At 40.6% G+C, this 19,408-nt stretch overlaps 1 long non-coding RNA gene across 1 annotated transcript; it reads left to right on the top strand.

Annotated features, from left to right (window-relative positions):
• The first annotated feature begins 337 nt into the window (after positions 1–337).
• Positions 338–13,852, top strand: LOC148188599 (uncharacterized). The gene is made up of 4 exons (XR_015777589.1): positions 338–474; positions 1,522–1,581; positions 3,572–3,690; positions 13,246–13,852. It is a non-coding gene; the product is annotated as an uncharacterized LOC148188599 (long non-coding RNA).
• Positions 13,853–19,408: the final 5,556 nt, after the last annotated feature.

The following is a 19,408-nucleotide window of genomic DNA, read 5'->3' as shown; positions in this document are numbered from 1 at the left end:
GTGTTCAGCCTAACTGGAGCTCCATCAGAAGCTGAAGTTGGTCATAACTGAGCTCTAAAGTCACTCACTCGTTTTTTTGTTTTTTTAGTTTGCCAGTCAGACTTTAATAATTGAATGAACCGATGATACACGGACCGTATAGAGTAATTAAAATGAACTCCACTTTTTAAATAAATAAATAAAGGACGATTAGATTTATTAGTATTTCTACATTGTTGCACTGCTATTTTGACTGAAGTTAAATATCTGAGTAGTTGTTGACCCCCCACCCCCCGCCTTTTCACCTGATGGTATGATCTATACCTGTCCTCACACGTGATTGGTCGCAGGCGGACGTTTGAAATCTCAAACAGACATGGCGCGGACTGCGCGTGAGAGCAGTGTGGACAACAGCGCATTGCACGTGAAGTGGACGAGAAAGTGGAGCGCATCAACACGAGAGCAGTCCTGCACCAGCGTGCAACTAACTGACAGGTATGGTCACGAGCGAGACACGTGGTTAGTGTTGCGCAGTTACAGGGCTCTCAGCACGTCATCACATCTGGCCACAGCCACATCTCCGCTGTTTATTTTGTGTTTTGAACATGAACACGTGGCACCAATATTTTTAAAGAAGTATTCCACTGCTGCCTGAAAAAGAAACATAAAAAAAACTTCTTTACCAGTTTAAGATGGTTAAGGTGGTTGGCCAGTTTGTGACCAGCTTAACCCTTTGAAACCTGAGCAAACTGGTTTGAAGTCTTTCAAAAACAAGGGGAAAAGGTAACAAGCAACTTAACTAGACATGTCCCGAAAAAGTTGTAAGAAAAATAAAATAAATAAATAAATAAATACATATAAAGCCTTACTTATAAAGCACAAAAAAGTTAAATATATATATATATAAATATACTTTAAAAATATACTTAAAAATGCTGAAATTGATATTTTTCATCCTATTTTTTTCTATGGCACAGTTTAAAAAAATAAAATAAATAAATAATATTTTTTCTGGACTTTTTAAATCAGTTTTATCGATAATTTTATAATAATCCTCTCTGTTTTTTTTGTCCCTTTTGTCCAATTTCTTGCCAGTTTGGTCATTCCCACGTTTCCAGGGGAAAAAAAGACAATTTGCTCAGTTGTCAAAGGGTCAAATTACTTGTGAAATGCATCTAAGCACAGCACAAGGAAAATGATGTCGAGCCAGTCTTCTAAGGGTTAATGTATGTTTGCGCATTATTTTTGATGTTTAGCTGGTCATACCAGCGTGCAATGGTCATCCTTACTGTTTTATCCATCGAAGTTTCTGTGAAATTGAAACCAAATCAATGTCCTCGAGTATGGAGACATAAATAGTGTCTTGAGGGGGACGTATGAAAACCAAAGAGCATAAACCAGCAAGGTCAACTACAGCAAAACAATGCACTAAAACATATTTTTGAAAACATTTTAGGTGAAATATAAACAGTACAGTGACGTGTTACTCATTTGCACTTAATTAACACTTGAAGTTAAAAGCTGTGTCCTCTTGTCCCTCAGATGGAAGAACCTCCACTTACTCATGATGATCGAGACGAGTCCAGCTCGGAGGAACATCAGGTACGAAACAAACACTCCAAATGTGCAAAAACATGCATATAAATATTTATTCATTTAGCCTTTTGGATGTGCAGTTGACTAAATGTTGACTAAATGTTGAAACTGAAGACATTTGGCTCTTTTTAACATTTTTCAATAATTTGTGAGTGTGTGGTGGTAAAACAAAAATAAAAAAAAGGTTGCCAGCATGAATTGTGAAAATATTTCAACCAAACGGACGGGCCTACAGTGTGAGGTCTGCTGTGAATGTGCAAAATGATTCTGGACTGAGTTTAGATTCCCGACCTAAAATATTATCCAGTCCAGCCTTGAATTGCTGTATTAAATTTGAGTGTCCTGGCCGCTCTTCCACTGGTATAATATTAACTGACAACTTTGTTTCACTGACAGTACAGCTGGAAAATATGAGTCAGTTGATTGACAGAATATAAATAATCACCAATTTTGCTTTTCTTTGTTTCTTGCTGCCATAAATTATTGGGTTTTGGACTGTTTGTTTGACAAAATAAGTAATGTGAGAATATCTCATTGGGCTCTGGTTAACTGTGATGGGCATTTTTTTTAACTTCATTTATTCACAAATTAAAGAAGAATCTAATATATTAGCTGCAGAAATAACTGGCGGACACTTAGGTCGCGCTTTAATATTACACACACTCGTATCACTCTATGCAGAAACTGCGCTTCTCACAATCAGGCTTTGAAAAAATATACATTTAATATAAAAATATACATTAAATATAAAAAATATATGTTTAATATCATATATTCATTCATTTTCAGAATTTTAACCCTTTAAATGCCATTTTTAAAGTTTTTTTTAATGATGCATCTATATTTTTAGATTAAAACAAACAAACAAACCCACACACAAATTTAATTATTTTAAACATACTGCATGCTAAGTGGATTTTTTTTATACATTATTATTATTTTTTTTCTTTTCTTTTTTGTGCAGCACTAAATACTTACACTTATATTATGCTGCACACAAAATCAGGCTATAAAAATATTTTACATTATTATGATTTTCTTACTTTAATTAGTTTTTTAACCAACATTAGCCCTAATCATAACTATCAAATATTCATTAATTTTCAGAATTTTAACCCTTTACATGTCAATTTTTTGTCATGATGCCACTATTTCCATCCAAGAAAAACATAAATTATTTTCAATATAATTAAATTAAATTAAATTAACACAGTCTGGGATATGTCAGTGATCAGCAGCTACATTGATTGTGACAGGTCACCTAGTGGAAATAGCATGTATTTCCTCCATATGCCAAATATGGTCAAAATGACCTCATCAGGTGGGAAATAGTCAAAATGACAAATTCAGAGTCAAAAGCCCAGAATGACACCCAGAAATAATACAAGTCCTGTTTTTCTGCTCTGATGGCTGTGGGATCAAAAATGTCAGTTTGAATGGGTTTCAATGGAGCATTTTTGGACCTGAACAGTCTGAATGTAACTATTTAGTTTCCACAGTGTATTTTAGACTTATTGTAGGAGCTGAGCTGCAAATTCACTGATTACACTCAAATACACAATCTTGATGAAATGTATACCATATGCATGAAAACAGCCAAAATTATTAAAAATGAAGCACGAAGAACATGTGAATAATTTCTAGTTGCCTACTCGATACCAAAGATTGGTATGGCGCTGATTGATAAGTCATTGAAGGCAGGTGTTTCTTTTGTGGTGTTTCCGCTGCATGTTACGGCAAGGCTCTACTCAACTTGATTTACTCTTTTTTGGTTTCCCATTGTCAAAAGTTGTGTATAGTACCATGTGCTTTTTTGTCATTACCTCAACTGTGGTTCCAAATAAGCGGAGTCGGTGCTAGCTGGTGGAATTAAAGGTGTCGTCACCTGCACAACAATGGCCATTTTTAATTATCCAAACAACCATCAAGAGCCATGAAAAAGTTTTGGTTTTCTTTTGCAAAAATGAGGCAAAAGGACCCTTTTTTTTGTTTGCAGATGAAAGAATTCAGCGTGTTGCCTTGAAGATGTCAAAGCAGTTTCACGCAGCTTGGATCTGCTGATGGGGTACTACCTGCAGTGGAAAACGGAGTCGAGAAAAGGACCTGGTACCAAAGGTGAGTGGAGTCTGGTCAAACCATGCACCAGAAATGAGGCATTACACTAAAGCTGCGTTTCCATCAAAAACTTTTCGTATAGTAGCTTTGTAACCAAAAATAAATCCTAAAAACATGTACCTGAAGCTTAGATCTGGGCAGTGTTTCAACCACAGACAGTACTCTGACATGTGGGCAGGGTTGTTGTCACTCGCTGCTCCGTCCAGCAGCACTTGTATCATGTATTTCCGTTTTTCAGAGTGGTGATACAGAGTGGAGTCTGCACTCTGTTTTTTGTCCACAAAACGAGGCTGCAAGCTGACATTTTCAGAACAAAAAAGAGCAGGCTGGAGAGAGAGTCTGTATGGGATATTTAAAATAAGAGGGTTTGTGCTGCTGGAGCGCACAGGAGCGACGCTCCCTCGTGTGTCTTTTCTTCAGGAGAGGATTCAAATATACGCACTTTACATCATCTAGAAGAAATTAATCCAAAAAACACAATTGATCCAAAAAACGCACAGTGAGACTCTCAGCTTTTGGTGCAGCAGTCGGCTGTTTAGTTCCATGATGCAACAGTTCTTTATAGTAACTGCTTGAAGCACAATTGTTTGGCTCATGAGTCACATGTCAGTGAGTCGTTTGGTTGGTCGGTTGATAATGGGCCCATTAGCAAACTAAGTGACCTGTCAGCTTGCCGGCTGCTCGTTTGGCTGCTTGTTTGTCTGACTGGGCGGCTGATTGTTTGATTGGTCAGTGGGTTGTGGTGAAACGGTCATGGCTGTGCCCCAGCTGGCTGTTTGTGTAGATTCTAAATATTATAATCCCCACAATCCTTGCATTGTGTAACAAATTATGGAGAGACAATAAAATTGTTGGTCATGATGTAGATTGTAGTAGTTACATATTTCATGCTCCCTTTGAGATCGTGTTTAAGAGCCCGAGCAGTCGCCTGGGGCCAAACCGTGAAGACGAGGGTAATCTTTTATCTCAGTCTGCATTGAGGAGCCAAACAAGTCACTGCAGTTGAAAGACGGCGTATTAAATTGTGACCACAGGCCACAGGCAACTTACCAACGTGTTTTACTTTCCACAACTCGAATGACAAAACTTCCCCTTTACACTCAAATGGAAACCAATATCGTGGTCAGCAATCTCTCTGAGTCTTTGTTGAGCGAGGCTGATGTGAGATGCATGCGTTGCATCAGATTAGATCTTTATCTTTATCGAGAACACACACGTTCTGATCAGAGCAGCAGTTTTCCATCGGGCCGGCCTTGACTCGACCACACAGCACATCCTCACCGCCGGCACTACCAAGAAGGCCCTCGGCCTATCTGTCAGATCCACATATATCTATAATCTCATTTCACTGAATGTGCTCCCGCTGGTTTTCCCCCTGTGCAGCGATGTGAACTCGCAGCCTGTCAGCGAATACTTGGACTGACGGATGTTTGGGCACATCAGGAGATGAGTTCTCGTATTACTTTGTGGACAAAAAGCAGGAACGGTCGGCCAAAGATCTGTCTGTGGCGTGGTCGCCTCTCTTTGCAAATAACCGTGTGATGTCGGAGGAATGCGCAGTAACAGCTTGATGGAACATTTATGTTAAGTCATGTTACAATAAGACCAGAAATCTGAGCTTGACACTTAAAACTCGTATGGGAGTTGGCACCTTTGGCACAGAATAAGACTGTCTTGAAAGTGCAGGGAACAGAACAGGTTAATCGGGTTTATGAAGAGCAAGCTGCGGTTGAAAATGGACTTGGAACAGGATCAGGAACGATGAGCCATCAGGAAACATTGGGAGGCTGAAGTACTGTTACACAAACTCCAAGAGAACAGGCCAAGGTCCATTGTATTCACTAATGCAATGCTTGTTTTGGCACAGCGAGCAGTTCTACTGTATGTTCAACTCCTCTCAGATAATTATTTTGTCCTTTTCTGTCTTTATTTATTTGCATGAGTAACAACCAGTACAACAACATAAGTGGTTAAAAAAGGATTTTGTTGGTGGTTTGATTTGGAAACCCGTCTGAGTCTCTGACAGCATCTCACCACATAAAAGAAGTGAACATGAGAAAAGGTTCATTCAATCAATAAAGTAACAAAAATAATCTCGTCATTTAGTAATAATAAAAATAAGGCCTTTTTTATTGGAATGATTTTAAATAAAATTTTCAAAAGTATAAAAAAAATGCTCAGACACGCAAAGTAGATTTCATGTTTTTTTTTTCTGACGTTAGTTAGAGAGTTAGATCTTTTTTTTTCGAATTAAATTAGCCAAATAAAATAGGAGAACAAAATAAAATGAAAGCAAGAAAATCAAAACCAAAATGCCCATCGGACACATCTAGTAAACAAATGTAATTATTTAATGTCCGTTAAATCAAATCCAACCTCCCTTTTTTCAGTTTTACAAAAAAAACATGAATGTTCCCAATTTCTGCCCCAGCATTCACCATACACACCTCGATCTAATCAAATAATAATTAAGACAAGAGCAGATCAATCATGTTGCATTTTAAAATCTAAACAACAAACAAAAATATTTTATAATAATTTAATAATATTTTTTTAGTTAGCTATTTAAATGTGCTCACATACCAATTAATTTTTTTTTCTAATGTTGCATTGGAAATTCTCCAAAAATGGCAATATCTTTTTTTCTGAAATAATTTACCAAATTCCCTTTTCTTAAACTCATGATGAGAATCCAGGCAGAATCTCACATGCAGAGTGAAAAACACAAACTCATTTTCCACTTTGTGAACCAAATAGATAAATATGACAGAGTATGTTTGTTGTCTTCCATGTGTTCCACTCTAAAAAGTTATTTTTTCCAACACTTCACGTAGATTATATAACTTTTCACTGGACAAAAATGTCATGTTTTATGTTGAAATAAAGATCTGGGCAAAACTGTCCTTCAATTATTGTAAAATTGGCCTTTAAATTTCATTCTGAGTGGTTATCAGAAAGAAAAGCTGCAGGAACCCTGATTGCTGCAGACAGAACATGGCATGTAAATGTAGAACAGGCGGGAGGTCACTTGAGTTCAGGTATTTTTCTCATCAGAAACATTTTCAAGGGGAACCGAGGAAGGAAACTCTCATCGCTGTCAACACTGCAATGTCCTTATTGCAGGTCGTGTTCCTGGAAAAACACTCAGGCTTTTTTGTAAACTGAAACCATTTGATTATACACAGATGATATTTACTTCTTGTGGTCGGTTGAAGGGCAGAATGAGTAGAATTTTCCTGAAAAACAATGTATGGACTCACACCAGAATAATTCCTCTCATTCATTCCATGAGAAGCATGTGGCGCTGTATTCATCTGCAGAGAGCCTGCTCTCCGCCTTTATTCTCTTTTTCATGTCATTTTGAAGTGTTTGGGACGTTTCAGGGTGCAGGTGTGACGCCGCCTGCCAACAATAACATGTAAGACATTAGTGCTCCTGGTGCTGCCAGCGGGCTGATAGCTGCCTTCAGAGGGCAGCTTTCCATTAACCCTCAAATTCAGCAAATTGAAATTATGAATGTAAAATCCACCAAATGGAAACACGTCAATTTTGAAAAACTCCATTTAGCACAAAAAAGTTTTTATGCTCGCATGAGGTGGTATTTCACGCGATTGGAAGAGTGACTGACGTGGGATCCCTCTTCCAGGACGGACAGACGCGCAATAGATGTCGTAAAAAACATTTTTCAAATATTTTTCAAATATCAAATTACAGTAGATGACCAATGATCAATGGGGCTTCAGAAAATGTCATTAGGTGGGTTTCCATTACAGAATGGTGCAAAACCTAAATGATATTTTTGAAATGTCAATAAAACACAATGTGGAGCTCACTGTGTTTCCACTGAGTGATGCTCTGAAGCTTCTCCTCTGGTGATAACATCCCAGTAACCATGGCGATGGATGCTCAAAACATTAGCAGCTTTATTGTTATTGCAGCCACCAAACTAGCCGTCATTATTTCCAGCCCAAGGCCACGTAGGCGTGTTATGGAGCCATGATGGAAAGGCGAGCCCCTTATACGTGGGAGCGACCACGTATGAGGGATTTCTGGGAGCTGATAATCCACGATTTCACAGAGGAATTGTGGATTCGAAACTTTCTCAGAGTTATGTGATGCAATAACTGCTCTTGTAGCTCCTGCTGCATCATGAGGGAGCCAGTTCCTACTGACAAGCTCATAGACACAGCATCATGTGACCTAGAGAAGCTGTAAAAAAGTGCTTGCATTGCAGTTTTAAAAAATGTGGCTTCTACAAATCACGTGAAACACCACCTCATGTGAGCGGAAAAACTTTTTTTGCGCTAAATAGGATTTTTTTTTTCAAAATCAATGCGTTTCCATGAGGTACATTTGACATTTGAAATTTCAATTTGCGCAATTTGAGAGTTACTGGAAACCCGCCTGTTGCTGGACTGTATTTAATCTGCAGCCATAAACTCACACTGGGGGAAACAAAGCAGCTCGGATCGAACCTCTGCAGCTGCACGCAGCTCATGTGTGTTGCTCCTCAGTCCTTTTGTCTCCTCAGATACGAGAAAAAACAATGCAAATCTCAGATTCCTGCACAGACTGAAAGAGGCAAAATCCTCTTAAAGGTCAACTTCTGGGCTGCTTGTAAATACAACGTTGTGGGTTTGTGGCCTCCTTTAAAAAAGCCATAAAAATAATGCTTAAAACAAATGCTTGGAAGTCTGGGGACAAGCTTAACCAGGCAGAGGTTGTTTTTTTTTGCATAAAATATAAATTCTAGGTGATCTCATGTCATGCATCTGTTACATGTTCTCTGTGACTCACATGTTGTGCAGTTTGATCATTTTTAGACACGTCTGCACTACATTTCTTTAACTGAAACTATGTAACTTTTGCTGAACGGCAGCCAGGGGTTATTAAATATGCACTTGATGACCCATACATGAATTCACTCAATTCAGTTCTCAGCCAAACAGTCATCCAGTTCACGATCCATATAGGAGACATGGAAATATAGAAACAACGCTGTTCTTTTTGCAGTGGAAAGCTTGTTGGTCTTTGTATTATAAGTTTGATGATGAAAGCTGTAAGATCAGACAGTTTTTTATCCCATTCTGTTGATTCTGGTTGCACAGTTTGAGTGGGTTTTTTTTTTGTATTTTTAAATGGTAACGATAGCAGTTTACATAAGAGCAAAACAAGTCGCCATCGTTTCTTTCTAACAGCTGTGTTTGCTTGCTTCCATACTGGTTTATATTTTGTGTTTTACTTTTAACTTTACAGGTAAAAAACAGCTTTTAGGACGAGGACTAACTGTCTTTTGTAATAAGTGAAGTAATACACTGCCCCTCACTGGCGAAGTAAAAAAAAAAGAAGGTCTTTTTCCAGGTATCAAATACTTGTATGTATGCGCCTATGGGACTTATGGTTGCTAGATTGAATGTCAGTCTAAAAGAATTGTATTTTGTGGCTCTTTTAGACTTTGCAAATGTTATCGAATTCAGTGGTTTAAATCGATGGTGAAATGAGTTTTGATGCTCACAAAAAATTATCCACTGATTTACAGACGTCTCTTTCCTGATGTAAGTCAATGGGGAAAAGTCTTTTGGGCCAGTGGGCATCACGTGACAGTACTGGATGGTGTATTTCAATTTTTGGCCACAATGTGAAATTTGCATCAGCGCCTGGTGCACTTCCTGGGGTCTTGGAATCTGGTGGTCATAGGTCAAGGTCACTGTGACCTCATGAATCATTTTTTGTCCATAATTCAAAAAGTTTTGAGAGTTTATATCATAAGACGGGAGCAGGAGGAGACATTTGGTCAGATTCTGAATTGGCGACATTGATCTGTAAGCTGTGCTGATTGTAGAGATCTTCTGTGCTTTTGGGGAAAGATTTGGGTGAAGCATCCATGTTTTCACAGATGTGGATTTAAACCTTAAGTGAAACCTGATTGGTGCATAGAGGCATACAACCATTTGGCAGAATTTCTAGTTTCTTTTGCCTTTTCCAAATTTCTGCGTCCCCCAGCTTTAATGCTCTCTCTGGTGAAAACTCCCCTAAATCCAATAAAGAGCAGGACTGAGCTGCTGAAATTTCCCCAAACTCTGATAGCTTTCAGGCCTTAAATGCTATTTAATCATCTGAATCTCTGACCAAAATAAATCCAGTAATATAGAGTCAAAAAGATGAGAGATAGACGCTCACAATTATAATCATATGTTTTTCATGGTGTAGTTTTGATTGTCAAACTACAGCGATGATTCAAACTAAGCTGCACAATCTCATTTTGGGGGAAACCCAATTAGCTCATATGACCCTGTTTACTTCCTGTGACATGAGAAACATCCTGTCGCAGAGCGCCTGTCATCCATTTGCAGGAGCCAGCTCTGCAACCCACACTTGTCCCTGAGCAGCAGATTTTTCCAATAAGTCATAAACAATGGAATAATGCTCTGCCCTCTATGAAGATGATTGTATATCCATTGTCTTCACTGCGTTGACAGAATGGAGACTGTCATTTTTTATTACTGTATGTTTCTCTTTGCCTTGAATCAGAGCTCTCTGATTACATTCGCTGTCACGCACAGCATTTTTTAGATTTATAGGAAAGCCTGTCGTTGATTGCAGGTGATTAGGTGCAGCAGTTAAGACATTTGTGGTTTGTCACTTTGATCACAGCGGCTTGATTTTTTAAAAGTCCTTCGTCATTATTACCTCCGCCAAGGAGGTTGTGTTTTCAGTTGGGTTAGTCTGTTTGTCGGCAGGATTACGGAAAAACTACAGACCTGATTTTCATGGTAGAAGGGTGTAGCACGAACAGGAAAGAATCTGTTAAATTTTGGAGCAGATCCGAACCACAGGGCGGATACAGGAATGATCTTTTGCTGTTGTTAACATTGTGAGATAAGGCTTTTGGATTTTGTGGTCTTGGAGGTCTGCGCTATCTGAGGTCTCTTCCAGTTCCTTAATTCTTCATGATTCTGATTCTTTCTTCTCATTTAAAGTCTTAAGCGTGAGAGTTCAGACCACAAATTCACAATGAGATGAGTCAAAACTTGTAACTACTTGAAATGCACCACTCTGCAACATTATGAAAACCTGCTGTTTACAACAATACTGTCAAACAAGTCGCTATGCGAGGTGTGTTTCCATTAACCCTCATATTGAAACAGTGAATATAAAATAACAGTGAATATAAAATATGTCGTATGGAAACATGTCAATATCAGACAACTCCCTTTATCACAAAAAAGGTTTATGCTCGCATGAGGTGGTATTTCAGGCGATTCAAAAAAGCCATATTTTGAAAAACTGCAATGGAAACACCTTTTTGTCTTTTCTAGGTGACATGATGCTATGAGGTCACATGATGTTTTGAGGTCACATGATGCTGTGTCTATGTGCTTGTCAGTAGGAACTGGCTCCCTCATGATGCAGCAGGAGCTGCAAGAGCTGTTATTGCATCACATAACTCTGAGAAAGTTGAGTGCATCATTGGGAAGTTTTGAATCCACAATTCCTCTGTGAAATTGTGAACTACATCTCCCAGAAATCCCTCACATGTATGAGGGGCTCGCCTTTCCATCACGGCTCCATAACACGCCTACGTGGCCTTGGATTGGAAACAATGAAGGCTAGTGCGGTGGCTGCAATAGAAATAAAGCTGCTGATGTTTTGAACATCCATCACCATGGTTACTGGGATGTTATTGTCAGAGAAGTCGCAGATCATCACTTAATTGAAACGCAGTCATCTCACAGTTTTGAAAATCTTGCTTAAGTTTTGAAAGAATCTGTAATGGAAACCTGTTCTCACTCCCGGGGTTGTCAAATACAGACGCTTTGTTAAGCTCCTTGGCGTCTCATAACGACGCACAGGGCACCGTTTATTGTATCTATGTTGCGCAAAGTCGAAACACATTGCGACATTTGGTTAATGTTGTGAATTGGTTACAGTTAGATTTCGGCAAAATAACTTCTTTGTTAGGTTTATATGTTTAGATGAAACATTAAAAATACACTGTATTCACTACAGCCTGAAGAAGGCACAAGCAGATACGCGTTGGTGTATTTTTATTTGAATTAAAGGCCTTTTGTGCTTTTCAAACCATCCTGAGTACTTGATCTTTTATGCCACAGTTCTTTCTATTTTTGTTGTTAGAAAATACCACAACAAGCGAAGACGCCGTCTACAGACAGTTTAACTGACTTTGCTACAAGCCGATTGGCTTTTGAAACAGGTGACGTGCCTCATGTTCTTAAATGAGCTGCTGGCGGCCTGACGAGCTGAGTGACACCATCAGCCGGCTTAAATCGAGCTGAAACAGGTCAGTTCACGCTGCTGCAACTTTTCTCTGTTTTGTTGTAAATCTTAGTCCTAATGTGGGTTTGACTTTCATTCTCTACCCGAGCTTTGTTTCTCTTCTCAAACTGCATTTCATCACTGGCTCTGACATGCTGTCCCACCATAACTTTTCATGACTTAAGTGTTTGTAAAAGCCCGTAGACAAACAAACAACCCGAACTCTCCGAACTCAGCAGTCATGACATTTGCACAAAAGAAAAAAAAAGATGTTCAAAGTGGGAAACATGTGTGCAAAAAACACACACTCACTCACTTATACAACAGGACACACACAGAGAGCTAGTAAAAACTTCCACCCACAGCGTTATTGACATGAGATTGTGCACCTCTGCCAAACATCCTTTTACCAGAATCCAGCCGACCTTGGGACGGGATCAAACTCAAATACCGTACTTACTGCCGGATTAACCAGCAGCAAGACCACATTTATGAGTCGGAGGCGACGTGTGTATGCTGCTGGAGATGCATCACCTGAGAAGCAAGACCCTATTTATTCTGGGTTAATCCCGTCACTGATTGGAAACAAACATGTCATGTAGAGCCGTTTCCCTGCAGCGAACCGTCAGTTTGTCTGCTGTAAACCACAGCAGCGGTAGCAGATTAGAGAGAGGAATCCAGGAATCAACAAGCGTCTGTCTGTGTGGTGTGGTATGCTGGGTTAACATCAGTCTGAGAGACGATCACACACACACACACACACACACTCATACGCACTTTGGTATACACAGGATTACGCGCATAGACACACAAGCGCGCGCACACAAACAGCTGTTTGGAATTACGCAGCCAGGGTGATGAACTCGGTGACAGCGCTGCGACTCATGCAGCATTCAAAGGCAGATGAGGACGTGGGAAAACAAATCATATTCATAGATTTCTTGTAATCTCTTCTTTGATGTCTGAATGCAGAGAGTCGGCCGCTGGCGCGCTGCTAACACCCTATTCTACCAAACAGGTATCTGTTTCCCCAAAATCCGCCCTCCGGGGGTTCCTCAGATTGCAAAACCAACAAAATCAAGGCAGCTTACAGGAAAAATTAGGTCTCAGCAGGGAGCGCGGTTTGAGGTACCAATCAATCTCAATCAGTGTTCCATCAACCACCGGAGCTTTTCGACAATCCTGGATGTCAAAATTTGCTCCAACTCAACACTTACTGCTGATCGCCGCTCTTTGTGTTGGATGGACTGACATCACTCATCGTGTTTCTTTGGTTAGGATGGTGGAGGAACCGGAGGGATGCCTCTGAAAGACATGTCTGGCAGCAGAGCCGATATCGGCCCGAGCCAGCAGTGGTCAAGTGAAACATCAGGCGGCCGAAGCGGAGCGTGTTTAGATTGGGAGGATTAAGACTGAAGACCTGACGGACTGCAGGCTTGAAAAACAGTGAGACAGGTTGTTGACCAAGAATAAACTATGCACAGACTTTAGAGACGGGCTTTTATACAAGTTTGAGTGTTTGATGTAGTTTCACTGAGGTATGTGACGGTGTAGGTGTGCAGCACTAACAACCCCCCAACGGTGAGTGCACTACATACTTTCAGCTTTTCAGACTTATAAATGCACAATAAAAACCAAAAAATTTTACGAAAAGTAATTTTGTGACACCTGTTTTGCTTATTAAACAGAGAAATACAACTGCACACCTTTTCAACTCAACCTTTTTTCTGTGACGGAGGACTGACGAGGCTCTATTGCTTCATTTACTCATCATAAAAACACACTTTATTCCAACTCAACAGAAACAAAACTCACTCAAACCATCTTGGTTACTCTTGCTAATGATCTGGTTAGTAAACACATTCACTTGCTTCCAATGCACAATAACTTAAAAATTAAACCATAAACATTGGCATCCGTGGCCTCCATGTTTGCTTTGGACTTCTCTGACTTCCGTATACACAGCGTGTCGTGTGTGACGGCTTGTTGTTCTTCTGGCCATGACCAGTTAACATTGGAGTCTGACCACATTTTAAGCAATAATTTGAACAGCTGCATTAAAAAATTGAATCAAGGCAAAAATCTGAACTGAGATTGAAGTTTTGCAGTGTGAAAGTGTGTATGTCCTTCACGCCGCAACTGCGGGTTCGATTTCAACCTCAGCCCTTTGCTGCATGTCATCCCCTCTCGCTCCACTCTTTCATGCTTTCCTGTCGAAAAGAAGGAATTCAACATGCGTTATCGGCTAAAAAAAAAAACGATGAAAGGCAGTGTTGTGAGACACACGGCGGCGACTAGAGTGAAAGATGCTAACTGACCATCCAATAAGCTGACCGTCGGCTTGGTGTGTCAGGGCCTTTAAACCAGGCCCATAGCTCCTCATTGGATCCTGAATGGTCAGAAACACTGGTGGCGCTGACACAAAAGCATATCTTTAAGCCTGAAAAGATGGATTTCTGTGTGACCTTTCAGTATCGAGTTCAGCTGCCGTGCAAAATAACATCTTCACACTCACTGAGCCTTGATACCAAGAAAAGCAATTACCCATCTCATACAGACACATCAAGATATTAATCTGACAACGTACAAAGGATTAATGTCAGTGGTCTTTTGTTTCCTTGATACCCGAAGCACAGTGTTTAAATCCCACACCCCAACACTTGGCCTCTGGTTTGATTCTGATCCAGTAAGTGTTTGTTCCACAGCCAGTCAGAAGTAGGCAGTAGCTTTACTGTAAACACAATTATGCTAACTGTGGCAAGATTCAGTGACCACATGAAGGGAGATCGACTCTCACGCAAAACACTCGCTCAGGCACTCTCACACACTATACTTACTCACTCACTTACACACTCATAAACCAAAACATGGCATGCGTCCGCACCTGCAATCTCACGATACGGACCCACCGGCTTCTCACATGGACGCACACCTACACACCGTAAACAACTTCCTCTGCGGCCGATGTGATTAGAAAAGCACCCTGAGAGAGTACAACAACCCCCTCACTGCACACACACACACACACACACACACACACACACACACACACACACACACACACACACACACACACACACACACACACACACACACACTGGAACCACAACAGACAATGCAAGATTTACTGACCAAACACTCGGCAGGAGGCCGCGCTGATGGTGTCCAGCAGCACTTTCTGCAGGAGCACCAATTCATCATCTTACACCAAAACACACACGGCCAAAGATATACATAAAAAAAATATTTTGATAGTTAGCTGCTGCACGCAAGGTGAGTCACACATGCATTCAACTGCTGTCTCTCCTGCGCGCACACACACACACACACACACACACACACACACACACACACACACACACACACAATACCCAGTGTCTCACCTCAGACAGGCATCTTTTCGGTCAATAGTGTCATTTACAGAATAACACATCATTCTTTCCACTGTGGGAGTGGGCTGGGCTCTCTTTGGTTTCAGAGTCACTGTAGTCCCTCCAGCCAACACACACACACACACACACACACACACACACACACACACACACACACTTGCAGAGAATCATATTCAACCTTACACACACCCTTACACCACACAACTGTTATTCCTCTTAACTGTAAATTGAAGGGAATCCTCAGGCGGCGTGTTCCAGCGACATTAACACTCCTGCCTCGCTCCGCTGACCGCAGGCCGGCAAACTGACAGATTTATCTCGATCTCAATTAGTTTAAACAACGTGCAGATTAACACTGCCAGGAAGGGAAAAGTTCAGATGCCCCGGCCGCGCTGTGTGTCGCTGCCCTCGCTTTAAGCCTGCGTGTCTCGGCCCGTTGACGCTCACCAGACATCGATCCAAATCGGCTGGATGTTTATTGAACAGCGTTTGACGTTTCCCACAGAGAGGGGCGCATTAGTTTTATTATTCGCCACAAAAGTCAAGTGAAAGGCTGCGTTCAATCAAACAAACCGCCAGGAGCTCTCTCAGTTAACCCCGCTCTTAAGAGAGCACCACTTGAGCTGGAATGCAGCTGCGGACGTCACTGCTGTCCAGAGCGACTTCACTTCAAGAAAAGACTCCACAGGCCTTAGAGCGACTTTTTAAAATCTTACTGCAGTGACGGCAGCGCGTTGGTCTGTACATTTACATGCACAGTGTAGTCGAGCTACGGTTATAGCTCTATTAGGTAATTTAACTGGACTAATGTCCTTGTGACTTGACATTTTAGTTAACTTTTAGACAAGAAGTTTTTTTGTTTTTTTTTTTCATTTAGCCCCTTGAAACATGAGCAAACTGGCTGAATTTCTTTTAAAACATGGACAGAAAAAGAAAAGATCCAAAAATTTGCAAGAAATTAGAATAAAGTGCGAGAAAATTACATGAAAATTAGTAAAAGGAAAAAAATTCAATTTAATTAAAAATGAAACAGGAATTTTGTTTCTTTTTTCTTAGCTTCTGTAAAAAATAAAAAAAATTCTAAATCTACTGATTTCTTGCAATATGTGAAACATTTCTCACCATGTTGCTTATTGCCATTTTGTCCTATGTTTTTAAGAGAGAGATCCCACCAGTGTGCTCAGGTTTTCACCGGCTAACAAATGGAGCTAATTAACAAACTCAACAAGTTTGTTCCTCTGCCGTCAGACACACACGGCTGCTTATTTACTCTGAACTGCAGCTCACAACTCGCACAAATGCTGCTGCAGGGTTGGTGTTTTGCATGCTAGTGAAACATCCTGGTGCAGAATATTTACTGGAGTTTGCAGCCTGTTGGGGCTCCAATCTCATAGCGCTCACACAGCATTATAAAATTTAAAGCACTGCCGTTTTTAGCTAAACTGTTGTCTCCTCTCATTTTAAATGTCCGATAGTCCAACACTTACATTTTCATCTAGTCTCACCCGGTCAATATAAATATACATTTCATCTTGTTTTATATTAGTAAGATCTATTTTTAGCTTGTCAGCCTTTGGTTTTTGTCATGGAAAAAGGTCATAGATAGTTTTCGTCAATGAAATTTAACACTGGTGCCCACGCTGAAAGACCCGACTCGGAGCGCTCCTCTTCAGGACTGCAGAGCTGTTGATGTTTGGTGCATCTGCAGTTTACAGCGTGGTGATAAAAATCTGTGTCAGAGCTGCTGAAAGTGAAACCACGCAATTGCAGCTTTTGTATAGAAAAGGTCACAGAGCTAAAACCACCCACAGGTAACCATGTAGTGTCCTAGCATTTCCTCCCCTGCTTCCTGTGTCAGATGTGACCCTCAGATGTGGCTTTTACACTGAATGAAAAGAGACGGCAGTTGCATAGAATTTTAAGATACGTAGAGTTACTGTGAATTTTACTGACCTTAAAAATGGAAATCCACCGGATTGAGCTTTGAGCAGATCATGTGGCAACAGCTCTTATCTATGGTTTTGGTGTTGAGCGTAAGGTTGGCCGTGCATTCACGTAAAAGCTACCTTTGTCTTTTTGAGATACTTGTCTTACAGATACAGTGTGAAAGATTTAGTGGCTTCTTGCCATGAGAGTGCTGATTACAACCAACTGAAACTTCTTCTGATAAGAATTTATTCAGTGTTGATTGTTCAGGAGCTTTTTACCAGGTGCAGAATTATCTGCAGAGGTCTCTTCCTCTCCAAAACAAACAGATGAACAGATTTCAACCAGTAAAAATACTGAATAAAGCAGTTTCACGTTACAAATCAGTGTTTTTTCTACATTGTTTGGCATGCCTGAGACAGGCTGCTTGCCCAGCTTTTTCTGTTTGTGTTTTTTTCTCTGCTATTTTTTTTAAATCGAGATGTTCAGGAGGCTGTTATCAGGAGTGAAAATATCCACAGAGGTGTCGTCCTCCCAAAACAAACAGACCAGGTGATTTAAACCGGTAGAAAAACTGAGTTAAGCAGCTTGTCGTAAAAAAGAAGTAGGGTGTCTTGAATGCTGCTCGTTGCTGTGGTGGCTGATGGTCCTACCTAGAGCCAGGGTTTGGTTTAATTTACCTTATTTATTTATTTTTTGCTTCTTTGCTCATTCTCAGTTAGTTTTCTTGTGACTTTTTACTACTTTCTTGCTAATTTTTGAGCCATTTGTTATGAAGTTGCTCATTGCCTTCCTCTGAAAGAAATCAAACCATTTTGTGCAGGTTTTATGGTTAATAAACACAAAATGATGTCATCTTGAGAAAAAAAGGAGGTTATTTGCAAGAAAACAATAGTAAAATAGCAGATGTGGTTTTGCTGTCCACTGCCATCATTATGTGAAAGCAATAACCACACAGGGAGAAATTGATTTTAAAAAAGGCAAAGAGGCTAATCTTTTACTGACAGTTGCCTCAGCACACCAGAATGCAATACGACCACAAAGCACTTGAAATCAAGAGTTTGAACGTCTCACGTCGCTGTCAGCACCGAGACTCCACTTTCTCAACGCTACAAGTTTCCATCTGTTGAAAGTCGTTCTTGGAAACACAGGAAATCATCGCCTGTAGAAGAAGTGGAGACGTGAAAACGGTCACACCAAGAAACGAACTGAAACGACTCGACAACTTAATATTTCCTGGAATTTGTACAACATCTTAACTTGATTGTGTCTCACATTTAAAGGGCGTCCAAAAGGTTGATTTTTCCGAGATAAAAACTGACAATTAGGAGAAAGTGTGTGAGACGCTTTTCAAACTAAACCGGTTTTGAAATCTGTCTTTCCACTAATCCCCCGTCCAAGCACCATGTTTCATTTCTCTGCTCTCACAAACTCGGCACAAGCAACTGGATAATGACCCCAAAAACCCCAATTGCAAATCAACCCGCTGAGTCAAAACCTATTTCTCAACTGCGGCCCTGACGAGCCTTGCGCAAGTGGCTGTCACAGCTCTACATGTCAGCAGGCAGCGGACTGGTACCCGCATATCTGGCTTTTCAAGAGCAGCTGAGTCCTCACGATTTGATTTGTCTTCCCAATAATTGCAACAATTACACAGCATTAGTTAAGCCTGTCCACCCATTCAGGTCACGGCTGGTTTTTCGTGGAGCTGCTGACAGAGTCGGGGGAGGATGCGGCTTTTACTGTAGGAAATGACGGCGGAGTCGTGCGAGGTGTCGCGTCTCAGACCTCAGACAGATTTGGTGGATCTTGGATAGGCGCGTTTCTGGTAAGACTCCTTTAGTGAGGAGCAAAAGGCCAGGAAACACTCGCTCATACACTCGTCATTTGTCTGCTCGTGTGTGTGTGTGTGTGTGTGTGTGTGTGTGTGTGTGTGTGTGTGTGTGTGTGTGTGTGTGTGTGTGTGTGTGTGTGTGTGTGTGTGTGTGTGTGTTTTTGAGGGTTTGGCAGCGTAGTTGTGGTATAGATCTCACTTCTGAGAACAACACCGAGCATTAATCACCTTTAAGGATGTCATGTCTGTTGCAGATGTATATAGCGTGATGTGTTTTTGTGAAAAAGAA

This window comes from Plectropomus leopardus, chromosome 10 (assembly GCF_026936395.1).
Source record: "Plectropomus leopardus strain MGB_pleo_1.0 chromosome 10, ASM2693639v1, whole genome shotgun sequence".
In the NCBI taxonomy this organism is placed as follows: Eukaryota; Metazoa; Chordata; class Actinopteri; order Perciformes; family Serranidae; genus Plectropomus; species Plectropomus leopardus.
This window is presented reverse-complemented; position numbering and strand designations above follow the sequence as displayed.